At 48.1% G+C, this 13,961-nt stretch overlaps 1 pseudogene; it reads right to left on the bottom strand.

Annotated features, from left to right (window-relative positions):
* Positions 1 to 307: 307 nt before the first annotated feature.
* On the bottom strand, positions 308 to 1,591 carry LOC109024265 (IST1 homolog; annotated as a pseudogene).
* Between the last annotated feature and the right edge of the window lie 12,370 nt (positions 1,592 to 13,961).

Genomic DNA, 13,961 nt, shown 5'->3' with positions numbered 1-13,961 from the left:
TTTCTAAGTCTGGAACCTCAACACGAGGCTGGGATGCTTCACGACGTGCTCTCTCCCACTGTCCAGCCATCTTTGGTGGTCTCCCCATAGTGCTTTCCCATCCTCTCATGCTCCTGTGGAGGGACCATGGGATGGGCCAGGAGGAAACCTGGGATCACTCTGACAGGAAAGGGACAAGCACAGCTGCCAGGAGCCAGTTGCTCCAGCCTCAGTCTCCGGTTGTTAGTCTCAGGATCAACAGAGAACTGGAAAGCAGCAGAATCTGGAGGAGCAGGCAGAGAGCCCAGAGGAGGAGTGTTGTGCTCAGTGATGGTTAACAGATGAAAAGGAATTTCATGGAGATTCTTTGTTACAAGGAGAAATTGCTCAGTCTCAACTCCCAGAACATGAAAGTTGCCTGGTTTAAGAGACCTATATTTTCTTTTTCAGCTCTTCAAACCTCTGGGAAAGATCATCAAAGTCAATGTCTTCAGATGCTGAGGTGCTGGCACCAGCAAATGCAGTTGGTAGTGTGTCTGGCACAGATGGCAACTCTGCTAGGACAAAGTTGTCATAGTTATCCGCAGGTCAGGAAGGAAGCTTTGCAGAGGCTTCTGGCTTGGGTCCAGGACCAACAATCTGTGCAGAAGAGATATTCTTATCAGCATTAATGTCATCTACAGATTCATATGATGGGGGAGTTGCTGGTATCTGAGATGGATAAATATTGGGAAAGGCCTGATAAGTCCCCATTGGCAGTCCACTGAAATCTGATGGTCCCTTTGGCAGCGGATATGAGAAAGGAGTATTTGCAGATGGCATGGGCATAGGCATGGGCATGGGCATTGGCACCATTCCATCAGGTCTACCAACTGGTGCTGTGAACCCACCACCCCCTCCTCTTCCAGGGCCTCCTTTCTTCACATCATCTGTGAATCCAACATCAATAAGATCTGTCTCTACCCCAGAAGGAGCTTCTGCCATGACCACAGAGTCAGGTTCATAGAGTACATTGTAATTCTTCGCAATTTCAATCAGGTATCTCTCCACCAGGATTTTGGATGGGGCTTCCACACTCAGATTGTGCATTAGCCTGTCATTCACAGTTCCAATCTGGTTGGTCCTACATAGCTTGCCATATTACTTGCTATACTTGGCACAGAGCTGATCAGCAACTATTTTCAACTCAGCCACTTCTGACTAGAGTCGAGGAGCAGCCCAGATCAATGTAGACACAGATTCAGCCAGACCAGAATCTAGTTCCTTCATAGACTGGATAAGGCCAAACTGAGCCAGCAGCAGATCACAGTAGAGCTCCAGGATCTCCATGGCCTCTACGAGGTAGTCTTCCCGGATAATGTGCTCCACACGGATCCGAGCTCGTTCATCTTTCCCAGCAGCCAGATAGTCAGCAATCTCCTTCCTTGCTTTCTGGGCCAGTTCTGTTTTTTTTTTTTTTTCTCCAATAGTTCAAGGCGATTTATGACTAATCTCAAATTCACTCTTAAGTGCTCAGCTTTAAATCCAGAGCCCAGCATGCTGTGCTGTTCCTCCTAACCGAATCCTGCCATGAACACAGCAGACACCGACTTCAGAATCAGGGTTCACCATCCACGTGATTCTTAAACACGTAAATGAAACTCCAAGAACCGGGAGATGGGGGCGGAGTGTATAACCCTTCCAGGAAGGAATCCTACACAAACCCTGCGTGACCAAACTTTACTCAGGCTCTTACACCTTGTCCTGGGCCCATCTGTACACTTCATTATAAAATCCAACAATAACAAAGGCCCCTTCTAAGTCAGTTTAGCAAGAACCCTCTGCCCCACTATCTTCATCCTCCACCATCCCCCAGGCGATGATGTCTTATCACCCAGGTCTCTCTCTTCAAAAAGAATCCCAACAGGTGCGTTTAGCCAGAATCCTACTTATCCCAGACATTTCCTCTTAGTATTTTGTCATCCAGTGATCCCTAACCTGCTCCTTGACTATAAATTCCTACTTGTTCATGCTGAATTTGGAGTTGAACCCAATCTATTGTACCCATTGCAAAATCTCACTGCTGTGCTTCCAATACCTATCACGATGATCCTGAATAAAGTCTTCCTTTGCATGCTTTAACGAGTGCTAAAGACTGAATATTTTTTCTTTAAAAGAGTCTATCACACCGTCTTAAGGGAATTCCTGCTCTAAGCTTCCCATCCTATCCGTTTCTTCTCACTGGAAAACTTCATCTAAGGCTCAGTATCTGATTTCGCGCTTAGATATTTCTCTGTGGCAGTCATACGAGGCTGAGAGGAGACAGGGAAACTGAGACCCTGACCCACGGGTCAGTGACACCACAGAGTTATAGCAAAGCACGCTTTCAAAGGACACTCACTCTATGTCCCCGTCACACAACACATTCACGCACCCTTCTCAGTCTCCACGTCACAAAGGAGACGTTCTCCACCTGTCTCCCTAGAGATGAGCCCCTTCCTTCGCAGCTCCAGCACCCCAAGGCCTGAGTAGGTGGGAGACAAGTCCGGCCCGCGCCCGAGGCCTCCGCGCTCTGAGTGCCTCCTGCAGCTCCACTCTCACCGCCACGCAGGGTCCCGCGCGGGCTGCGGACTGCGGGCTGGGGCTGCAGAAGCTCCGGCAGCGACCCGCGCCGCCTTCTTCCTCAGGTGGGACCAGGTCACGGGCAGCGCAGAGGTCCAGGAGACGGAGCCAGAGGTACAAGATTTCTCCGTCGCCCGTGGAATATGTAGTCCAAGACGGAACAGTCAGGACCGCAGGCAACCCTGAGAAGTGGAGTCCAGAGTCCTAAAAACCTACAGGAAATACGGATGTGACCACGAGGACCGCGCGCCCCGCCCACCGCGCGAGCCCGGGACACCTCTGGGAATGGCCACCTGGCCTAGGAGTACGCAAGCGCAGATCAGACAAATGCTGGGGCCCCCGGCCTGAGGCTAAGGGTGGAGTCGCTGCGTTCTCAGCGCCAGTAGGAGGCGAGTCTGGGTGGAACCTGACTCGGGTAAAAGAAAAGGGTTAGGTAAATGGACTCAGGTCCTATAGGAGTGACTTAAGTCCCATCACATTCTTCAATACATTATGTTCTTCACCTTTGGACACGAATACATATGATTAAAAATTTTATTTAAAAACATCCGAAGAAATAAATACTTTCATTATTTTTGTTTTGGAATAGGCTTGTTTGCTTGTTTGTTTGTTTTAGGGACGGAGTCTCACTCTATTCCACAGGCTGGAGTGCAATGGCGCGATCTCGGCTCACTGCAACCTCTGCCTCTCGAGTTCAAGTGATTCTCGTGCTTCAGCCTTCCAAGTAGCCGGGATTACAGGCATCCGCCACCACACCCGGCTAATTTTTGTATTTTTAGTAGAGATGGGGTTTCACCATGTTGGCCAGGCTGGTCTCGAACTCCTGACCTCAGGTGATCCGCCCACCTCGGCCTCCCAAAGTGTTGGGATTACAGGCGTGAGCCACCGTGCCCGGCTGGCCTGGAATAGAATTTTTTTTTTTTTTTTTTTTTTGATGGAGTCTCGCTTTGTTGCCCAGGCTGGAGTGCAGTGGCGCGATCTCAGCTCACTGCAACCTCTGCCTCCCGGGTTCTGCCTCCCGGGTTCACGCCATTCTTCTGCCTCAGCCTCCCGAGTAGCTGGGATTACAGGCGCCCGCCACCACGCCTGGCTAATTTTTTTTTTTTTTTTTTTTTTTGTATTTTTAGTAGAGACAGGGTTTCATCATGTTAGGCAGGATGGTCTCGATCTCCTGACCTCATGATCCGCCCACCTCGGCCTCCCAAAGTGCTAGGATTACAGGCGTGAACCACCGCACCCGGCCTTCTTCTTCTTCTTCTTTTTTTTTTTTTTTTTTTTTTGACACGGAGTCTCGCTCTGTCGCCAGGCTAGGGTGCAGTGGCATGATCTCGGCTCACTGCAACCTGCGACTCCCTGGTTCAAGCCATTCTCCAGCCTCAGCCTCCCGAGTAGCTAGCTGGGACTACAGGCGCGCGCCACCACGCCCAGCTAATTTTTGTATTTTTAGTAGAGATGGGGTTTCACCATGTTGACCACGATAGTCTTGATCTCTTGATCTCATCATCCCCGGGCCTCAGCCTCCCAAAATGCGGGTATTGTAGGCGTGAGCCACAGCCCCCAGCCTGGAATAGGCTTCCTAAACGTAACAAAGGGAAAAAATATTTTTTAAAATTTAGAACGTTGATATGGTAATTATTTATCTTGGTAGATATCTATAAACATTCCATACATCTGAATGGTAAAAAAAAAAACAAAACAAAAAAACAGTTTAAACAAAACAAAACGAAAAAAACCTTTTTACTTCCCAGGCTGAAGTGCAGTGGCGCGATCTCAGCTCATGCAACCTCCGCCTCCTGGGCTCAAGGGATTCTCCTGCCTCAGCCTCCGAGTAGCTGGGACTACAGGCATGCGCCACCATGCCCGGCTTTTTTTTTTTTTTTTTTTTTTGTCAATCGATTTTTTGTTGTTGTTGTTCCTTTTTTTTTTTTTTTTTTTTTATTGATCATTCTTGGGTGTTTCTCGCAGAGGGGGATTTGGCAGGGTTACAGGACAATAGTGGAGGGAAGGTCAGCAGATAAACAAGTGAACAAAGTTCTCTGGTTTTCCTAGGCAGAGGACCCTGCAGCCTTCCGCAGTGTTTGTGTCCCTGGGTACTTGAGATTAGGGAGTGGTGATGGCTCTTAACGAGCATGCTGCCTTCAAGCACCTGTTTAACAAAGCACATCTTGCAACGCTCTTAATCCATTCAACCCTGAGTGGATACAGCACATGTTTCAGAGAGCACAGGGTTGGGGGTAGGGTCACAGATCAACAGGATCCCAAGGCAGAAGAATTTTTTCTTAGTACAGATCAAAATGAAAAGTCTCCCATTGTCTACCTCTTTCTACACAGACACGGCAACCATCCGATTTCTCAATCTTTTCCCCACCTTTCCCCCCTTTCTATTCCACAAAACCGCCATTGTCATCATGGCCCGTTCTCAATGAGCTGTTGGGTACACCTCCCAGACTGGGTGGTGGCCGGGCAGAGGGGCTCCTCACTTCCCAGTAGGGGCGGCCGGGCAGAGGCGCCCCTCACCTCCCGGATGGGGCGGCTGGCCAGGCGGGGGGCTGACCCCCCACCTCCCTCCCGGACAGGGCGGCAGGCTGGGCGGTGGGCTGACCCCCCCACCTCCCTCGTGGACGGGGCAGCTGGCCGGGCTGAGGGGCTCCTCACTTCCCAGCAGGGGCGGCCGGGCAGAGGCGCCCCTCACCTCCCGGACGGGGCGGCTGGCCGGGCGGGGGGCTGACCCCCCCACCTCCCTCCCGGACGGGGCGGCTGGCCGGGCGGGGGGCTGACCCCCCCACCTCCCTCCCGGACGGGGCGGCTGGCCGGGCGGGGGGCTAACCCCCCACCTCCCTCCCGGACAGGGTGGCTGGCCGGGCGGGGGGGTTCCTCACTTCCCAGTAGGGGCGGCCGGGCAGAGGCGCTCCTCACCTCCCGGACAGGGCGGCTGGCCGGGCGGGGGGCTGACCCCCCCACCTCCCTCCCGGACGGGGCGGCTGGCTGGGCAAGGGGGCTCCTCACTTCCCAGTAGGGGCGGCCGGGCAGAGGCGCCCCTCACCTCCCGGACGGGGCGGCCGGCCAGGCGGGGGGCCAACCCCCCCACCTCCCTCCCGGATGGAGTGGCTGGCCGGGCGGGGGGTTGACCCCCCCACCTCCCTTCCGGACGGGGCGGCTGGCCGGGCCGGGGGCTGACCCCCCCACCTCCCTCCCGGGCGGAGCGGCTGGCCGGGCAGAGGAGCTCCTCACTTCCCAGTAGGGGCGGCCGGGCAGAGGCGCCCCTCACCTCTCGGACCGGGTGGCCGGCCAGGCGGGGGGCTAATCCCCCCACCTCCCTCCCGGACGGGGCGGCTGGCCGGGCGAGGGGCTGACCCCCCCACCTCCCTCCCGGACGAGGTGGCTGCCGGGCGGAGACGCTCCTCACTTCCCAGACGGGGTGGCTGCTGGGCGGAGGGGCTCCTCACTTCTCGGGCGGGGCGGCTGCCGGGCGGAGGGGCTCCTCACTTCTCAGACGGGGCGGTTGCCAGGCAGAGGGTCTCCTCCCTTCTCAGACGGGGCGGCCGGGCAGAGACGCTCCTCACATCCCGGACGGGGTGGCAGGGCAGAGGTGCTCCCCACATCTCAGACGATGGGCGGCCGGGCAGAGAGGCTCCTCACTTCCCAGATGTGACGGCGGCCGGGAAGAGGCACTCCTCACTTCCTAGATGGGATGGCGGCCGGGCAGAGACGCTCCTCACTTTCCAGACTGGGCAGCCAGGCAGAGGGGCTCCTCACATCCCGGACGATGGGCGGCCAGGCGGAGACGCTCCTCACTTCCCAGACGGGGCGGCAGCCGGGCAGAGGCTGCAATCTCGGCATTTTGGGAGGCCAAGGCAGGCGGCTGGGAGGTGGTTGTAGCGGGCCGAGATCACGCCACTGCACTCCAGCCTGGGCACCATTGAGCACCGAGTGAACGAGACTCCGTCTGCAATCCCGGCACCTCGGGAGGCCGAGGCTGGCCGATCACTCGCGGTTAGGCGCTGGAGACCAGCCCGGCCAACACAGCGAAACCCCGTCTCCACCAAAAAAATACGAAAACCAGTCAGGCGTGGCGGCGCGCGCCTGCAATCGCAGGCACTCCGCAGGCTGAGGCAGGAGAATCAGGCAGGGAGGTTGCAGTGAGCTGAGATGGCAGCAGTACCATCCAGCTTCGGCTCGGCATCAGAGGGAGACCGTGGAAAGAGCGGGAGAGGGAGACCGTGGGGAGAGGGAGGGGGAGGGGGAGGGGGAGGGGGAGGGGGCTTTTTTTTTTTTTTTTTTTTTTGAGACAGAGTTGCCCTCTTGCTGCCCAGGCTGGAGTGCAATGGCGCAATCTCAGCTTACCGCAACCTCTGCCTCCGGGGTTCAAGCTATTCTCCTGCCTCTGCCTCCCAAGTAGCTGGGATTACAGGCATGCGCCACCACACCTGGATAATTTTGGTGTTTTTTTTTGTTTGTTTGTTTTTTTGTTTTTTTTGAGACCGAGTCTCGCTCTGTAGCCCAGGCTGGAGTGCAGTGGCGCAATCTCCGCTAACTGCAAGCTCCGCCTCCCATGTTCAGGCCATTCTCCTGCCTCAGCCTCCCGAGTAGCTGGAACTACAGGTGCCCGCCATCATGCCCAGCTAATTTTTTGTATTTTTAGTATAGACGGGGTTTCACTGTGTTAGCCAGGATGGTCTTGATCTCCTCACCTCGTGATCCGCCCGCCTCGGCCTCCCAAAGTGCTGGGATCACAGGCGTGAGCCACCGCGCCCGGCCAAAAATTTTGTATTTTTAGCAGAGACCAGGTTGCTCCATGTTGGTCAGGCTGGTCTCTAACTCCCGACCTCAGGTGATCTGCCTGCCTCGGACTCCCAAAGTGCTGGGATTACAGGTATGAGCCACTGTGCCTGGCAGCCCGGCTAATTTTTGTGTGTTTAGTAGGTACAGAGTTTTTCCATGTTGCCCAGGCTGGTCTTGAATTGCTGATCTCAAGCGATCCTCCTGCCTCAGCCTCCTAAAGTGCTGGGATTACAGGCATGAGCCACTGCGCCCGGCTAAAAAAACCAAAAACTTTAGATAAGTGAGTTTGGAAGAAATATTTATAACAGATAAAATGGACAAATAGGTAATAATTCTATTTACTGTCTCTCTGGCTTAATAAAATTATTAGTCAATACCCTAAGAAGAAAGAAACAAAATCTAAACTTCGCCATTCACAAATACAAATAGTCAACAAATAAAGTCAAAACCTAAGAACTTGTTGTTGACCACTTATTTCTTCTCTGAAATTGGCTCTTGAATTTGTTGAACATGCATTGACATGGGATTAGGACATTTTAAAAATATTTTTTAAAGTTCTGCTTCTCGGAATTTAAAATTAATCCAAATTATTTAATATTCAACATTTGGAATTTATCAATCAATATTCTATCATTTTATTTTTCACTCTTCAAATAATTCCTTGTTCAAGAGTTTAAAACGTTTTTAAAATTAATAGATTCTGCAGGCTGGGCAACATAGGGAGACCCTGTCTCTACAAAAAATTTAAAACAATTATTTTTAAAATATATATTTCTTTATATATTGTTAAGTATATAAAACATATTTTAATTTTTTTTTTTTTTTGCCGGATAGTATGGTAAGCTTATGTTTAGTCTGGCAGGAACTTGCAAAACTGCCTTCCACAGTGGCTGTACCATTTTGCATTCCCAGCAGCAATAGATGAGAATTCCTGTCGCTCCGTATGTTCACCAGCATTTGGTGTTGTTGGTGTTTGGATTCAAGCCAGTCTAATAGATGTGTAATGGTATCTCATCATACATTTAATTTGAATTCCCTAGTGACATATGGTGTTGAGCATCTTTTCAGATGCCTATGAAATGTGCTGGGCATGGTGGCACAAGCTGGTGGTCCCAGCTACTCAGGAGGCTGAGGTGGGGAGGATTGCTTGAGCCCTGGAGGTTGGGGCTGCAGTGAGCCGTGATTGTACCACTGCACTCCAGCCTGAGTGACAGAGCGAGACCTTGTCTCCAAAAGATAGATAAATAATTGACTTAATTTTTAGAACAGTTGTAGGCGTACAGAAAACAGAGCAGAGGGCATATTGAGCTCTAATATCCCCCTCACACCATAGTACACACACTTCCTCTATTATCATCTTGTTAGTATGGTACATTTGTTATGCTTGATGAGCCAATATGGATATTATTAAGTTCATGGCTTATATTAAGATTCACTCTTTGTGTTGTACCATTTATGGGCTTTGACAAATGCATAAGGACATATGTCCACCATCATAGGGTCACACAGAAAAGTTTCAGAACCCTAAAAATCTTCTGTGCTCCACCTATTCATCCTTCCCTCTGCTCAAGCCTCTGGCAACCACTGAACTTTTTATAATACCATCTGCCTAGTTTTGCCTTTTCTAGTATTCCATATAATTGGAACTCTACACTATGTGGCCTTTTTGCATTGGCTTCTTTCATTTAGAAATACGTGTTTAAGATTCCTCCATGTCTTTCCATGCCTTGGCAGTTCATTTTTTTTCATTCCTGAATAATATTCCATTGTATGATTGTTTCAGAGTTAGTTTATGCATTTCCCTATTGTAGGATATCTTGGTTACTTCCAATATTTGTTGGTTATGTATAAGCTGCTGTAAACATTCATGTGGAGGATTTGAGTGGATATAAGTTTTCAAGTCATTTGGGCATATACCAAAGAATGCAATTGCCAGATCGTATGGTAAGCGTATGTTTAGTTTTGCAGGAATTTGCAAAACTGCCTTCCACAGTGACTGTACCATTTTGCATTCCCAGCAGCAATCATTGAGAGTTCCTGTTGCTCCGTATCCTCACCAGCATTTGGTGGTGTCAGTGTTTGGATTTGAGCCAGTCTAACAGATGTGTAGTGGTATCTCATCTTTGTTTTAATTTGAATTCCCTAGTGACATATGGTGTTGAGCATCTTTTCAGATGCCTATTTTTGCTACCTATGTAGCAAAGGACAGACACAGATGATGGACTGCAGGAAAAGAGCTTGCTGTGATGATAGGAAGCTGCAGGCAGAGATGATCTCAGGGTTAATTGGGCATCAACTGTGCCTTCTCCTGTCACATAAAATGTGGTCTACCTGAGTTTTGACTGGAAACACAGAATAATACCTAGTTGTCCATAAATATTTCTGACTGAGGCTTCAGGTTTATGTATGTTTTAACTGAAAGGTGATATAAACCCAATATATAAACGGGTTGGGGTACAACAGGCAATGACTGTCAGATATGTTGAGAGTCTACGCTGAATGGATGGTATCATTGGCTGCCCATGTCTTTCTCATTATGGACTTTCACTTTTCATTTGCCACATGAAAGGCCACTGAGATAGGCTACATCTGATTTTTCTCTTGAGGGTCTCTATTACTGAGAAATTTCTGTATTCTGGGCTACGCTGGGTTCATAATCTGACTATCTATATCATGTGTGTTTGTTCCTTCCCTAAAATGCTCAGTTTAGCTGCAGTTCTAGAGGTAGATACTACTATGTTTGTATTTCAGAGAGTTGAAGATCTGAGGTCTGGAGAGGTTAGTGTGTAGAAAGTTATGGTGAGTAAGTGGCAAGGCCATGTGGCCAGGTCAGATAAGCTGCCTTCAGATTTTACTCTTGAACTTCTACTGGATAATGTCTTTTCATTATAGAAAAGAGGAGAGTGAACTTAGGTGTTTTGTTCAAAATCAATGACTGTAGGAGTTCTTTCAGGATATGATGAAAAGCAATAATTGTCTCATTTTACATTACCTGTAATTATTGCTCACCAGAAATTGATTATTGATGCAGCAACCTTTTACATTCCTCTCTGCTTTATTATGCATGGCCGGGCTTCACTGTACCTAAGAGGGTCCAAGATTCAGAAATATCTTTAACTTGCAATGCTTGGTCACAGGTATCCAACCGAAAAATATTTTGCTCATTAGCCATAGGGACACATATGGCAAACTACAGCCAGACACGCAAAATGTGGAAAGAAGAAAGGGCTATCAGAAGTCCTGTGTCTCCTTAAATTTTGTATTTCTATTCATATGCATCTACAATCATAAGGAAGTTGAGCAAATAGGAAATGCAAAGTCCTAATCAAAGCATACCCACATTTCAGTTATCTGCATTATTGCACATTTACATTTATAATGCATACATAGGATTCAATCCAATAGGTATAAAAATGTTAAGTAACCTTTTCTCTCATGCACCCCCGTCATTCAGTAGCTCTTTAGAGTCAACATTTTAATTTTGTTGTGCATCCTTTCATAATTTTGTTTTCTTTTTCTTTTTTCTTTTTTTGAGACGGAGTCTTGCCCTGTTGCCCAGGCTGGGGTGCAATGACGCAATCTCGGCTCACTGCAACCACCGCTTCCTGGGTTCAAGCAGTTCTCCTGCCTCAGCCTCCCGAATAGCTGGTATTACAGATGCGCGCCACCATCCCTGGCTAATTTTTTGTATCTTCAGTAAAGATGAGGTTTCACCATGTTGGCCAGGCTGGTCTCAAACACCTGACCTCGTGATCTGCCTGCCTCGGCCTCTCAAAGTGCTGGGATTATAGGCATGAGCCATCACGCCTGGCCTCTTTTTCTTTTTTGATAGCGACGGGGTCTCACTATGTTGCCCAGGCTGTTCTTGAACTCCTGGGCTCAACCAATCCTCATGCCTCAGCCTCCCAAAGTGCTGGGATTACAGGCATGGGCCACCACACCCAGCCAAAACTTTTTCTTTTTTTAAATGTATTTTATTCTATATATTTAAGGTACACAACATGATGTTATAGGATACATATACATAGTATAAAGGGGTTACTATAGTGAAGCAAATTAACATCTCTATCATCTCACAGATACCCACATTGTTTGCATGTGGCAAGGGAAGCTAAAATCTACTCATTTAGCATGAATCCCAGCCTTATTATGTATTTTTTATATGCCTAAAGTATAGTCTGATTTTGCCTGGTTTCTCTCTTACATAATTGGAGTAATAGTTTGTATCCTGCTGCATCTGGCTTCTATTACTCAATATTAAGCATTTAATATTCACATTTAGCATCGATTCTGCATTCTATTAAAACAGTACACCAGCTAGGTGTGGTGGCTCATGCCTGTAATCCCAGCACTTTGGGAGGCTGAGGCAGGTGGATCATGAGGTCAGGAGATCGAGACCATCCTGGCGAACACAGTGAAACCCTGTCTCTATTAAAAATACAAAAAATTAGCTGGGTGTGGTGGCACGCACCTATAGTCCCAGCTACTCGGGAGGCTGAGGCAGGAGAATCACTTGAACCCGGGAGGCAGAGGTTGCAGCGAGCCAAGATCACACCACTGCACTCCAGCCTGGGCGACACAGTGAGACTCCGTCTCAAAGCAAACAAAGAAACAAAAAACCAAAAGTTAGCCGAAAGTGGTGGTGCACACCTGTAATCCCAGCTACTCGGGAGGCTGAGGCAGGAGAATCACTTGAACCTGGGAGGTGGAGGTTGCAGTGAGCCCAGATCGCACCACTGCACTCCAGCCTGGGCAACAGAGTGAGACTGTGTCTCAAAAAACAAACAAACAAACAAAAAACAGTACACCAGTGTGTATCCCTTCATGGTTGGTGGACATGTGGGTTGTGTTCATTTTTTCAGTTACAAATGATGCCGTTGTGAACATTTTTGTATTTCTATTTGGTTACCATTAGTGTGTATTTATGTACAGTATAAAGCAAGAGGTAAAACCATAGGTTACATGGTAAACATATCTTCAGTTTTACTAGGTATTATTGGCTTCATCCCAATGTTAACACACCAACTGACAGTCTTACAATGTCTGATAATTCCCAAATCTTTGCATTCTTGCTGACACTTAATTTTGTCAAAATTTTAATTTGAGTTTTTTGGTGGGTATGTGTCAATGATTGTAGTATTAATTTACTGGACCTTTTCTTCTCTGTAACAGGCCCTGTCAAGATATATGTGTGGTATGGCAGGGGTAGGATGGCAGCGGTAGGAGCCCCTAGAGGTAGCAGGGGCTCTGGAATCCTTCATCATCCTATGTGAAAAAGTTTGTGGCAGTGATTTTTTTTTTTTTTTTTTTTGAGACAGAGTTTCACTCTTGTTGCCCAGGCTGGAGTGCAATGGTGCCATCTCAGCTCACTGGAACCTCTGCCTCCCAGGTTCAAGCGATTCTCCTGCCTCAGCCTCCCGAGTAGCTGGAGTTACAGGCGTGTGCCAACACACCCGGCTATTTTTTTGTATTTAGTAGAGATGGGGTTTCACCATGTTAGTCAGGCTGGTCTTAAACTCCTGACCTCAGGTGATCCACCTGCCTCAGCCTCCCAAAGTGCTGGGATTACAGGCGTGCGCCACGGTGCCCTGATATTTCCTGTGTACAGTGGTGTAGCCAGGGTGCAAAGCCACTTCCTAATGATTCTGTGATCTAAATATTATATCTTCGTGCTTCCCTTTAAGATATGTTCATTCCTCCATACAATTAAACAATCTCAATTACTCTTGAGGGAGCATAAAATCCTCATTGTCTAATCATGGGTCCTTCCAAATTATTTGTTGGCTTGTGTTTAAAATATGAAAAAGATAATGTAGATTTTGTTTTATTCTTACTGCTTAACCTGAACAAAATGTCATAGATACCTCCTGGCCTGTTGCTCAGCCAAGGAGAGTCACTTGAATGATGAACAAGACTGGAGGGAAACCACATTGATAATTTATCATTACACTGTCATCACATACATGGAACTCATCAATGATGCTTACAAAAAAATTGGGTCATTTGTGGAAAAGTGTAAAGAGAATATAGGAGATGTCTCAACTGAAGACAAAAAGCTACAGAAAATAATTGCAAAAAAAAAGTGTTAAGATGTGAACACAAATTCAGAGATTCAGAAGCACAAAGTGCTAAGTTAAGGGGAAAAAAGAGTTATCAATACTTTCTTCCTTATGGAGAACAGGATGAATTCTTAAAAGGGCAAGTAATTGTGAGTCTGATATATCTGATGATAATTAGTATTTCTAATGTTGTAAATGGTTGTGAATTTATAGTCACTATTCCTATTTCCTTTAGACTAGTGACCGTGACTTTGATCAACAGAAACACACTGGGTTAGTACTGTTATCTATGTCTCTTCATCATACTATGTGTTAAAATAAGTCGATCAATTTTTGTCTTGTATTTGTTTTCATTTCACTTTATTTTAGTTTCTCTGGAACAGGGTCTCACTCTGTCGCCCAGGCTAGAAGTGCAGTGACACGATCACAGCTCACTGCAGCCTCGACTTCTCCAGGCTCAGGTGATCCTCCTGCCTCAGCCTCCCAAGTAGTGGGGACTACAGGCATGAGCCACCCCGCCTGGCTAATTTTTGTATTTTT

Source organism: Gorilla gorilla, chromosome 20, assembly GCF_029281585.2.
Source record: "Gorilla gorilla gorilla isolate KB3781 chromosome 20, NHGRI_mGorGor1-v2.1_pri, whole genome shotgun sequence".
Classification (NCBI taxonomy): Eukaryota; Metazoa; Chordata; class Mammalia; order Primates; family Hominidae; genus Gorilla; species Gorilla gorilla.
The sequence above is the reverse complement of the archived record's forward strand: the minus strand, read 5'-3'. Positions and strand labels throughout refer to the sequence as shown.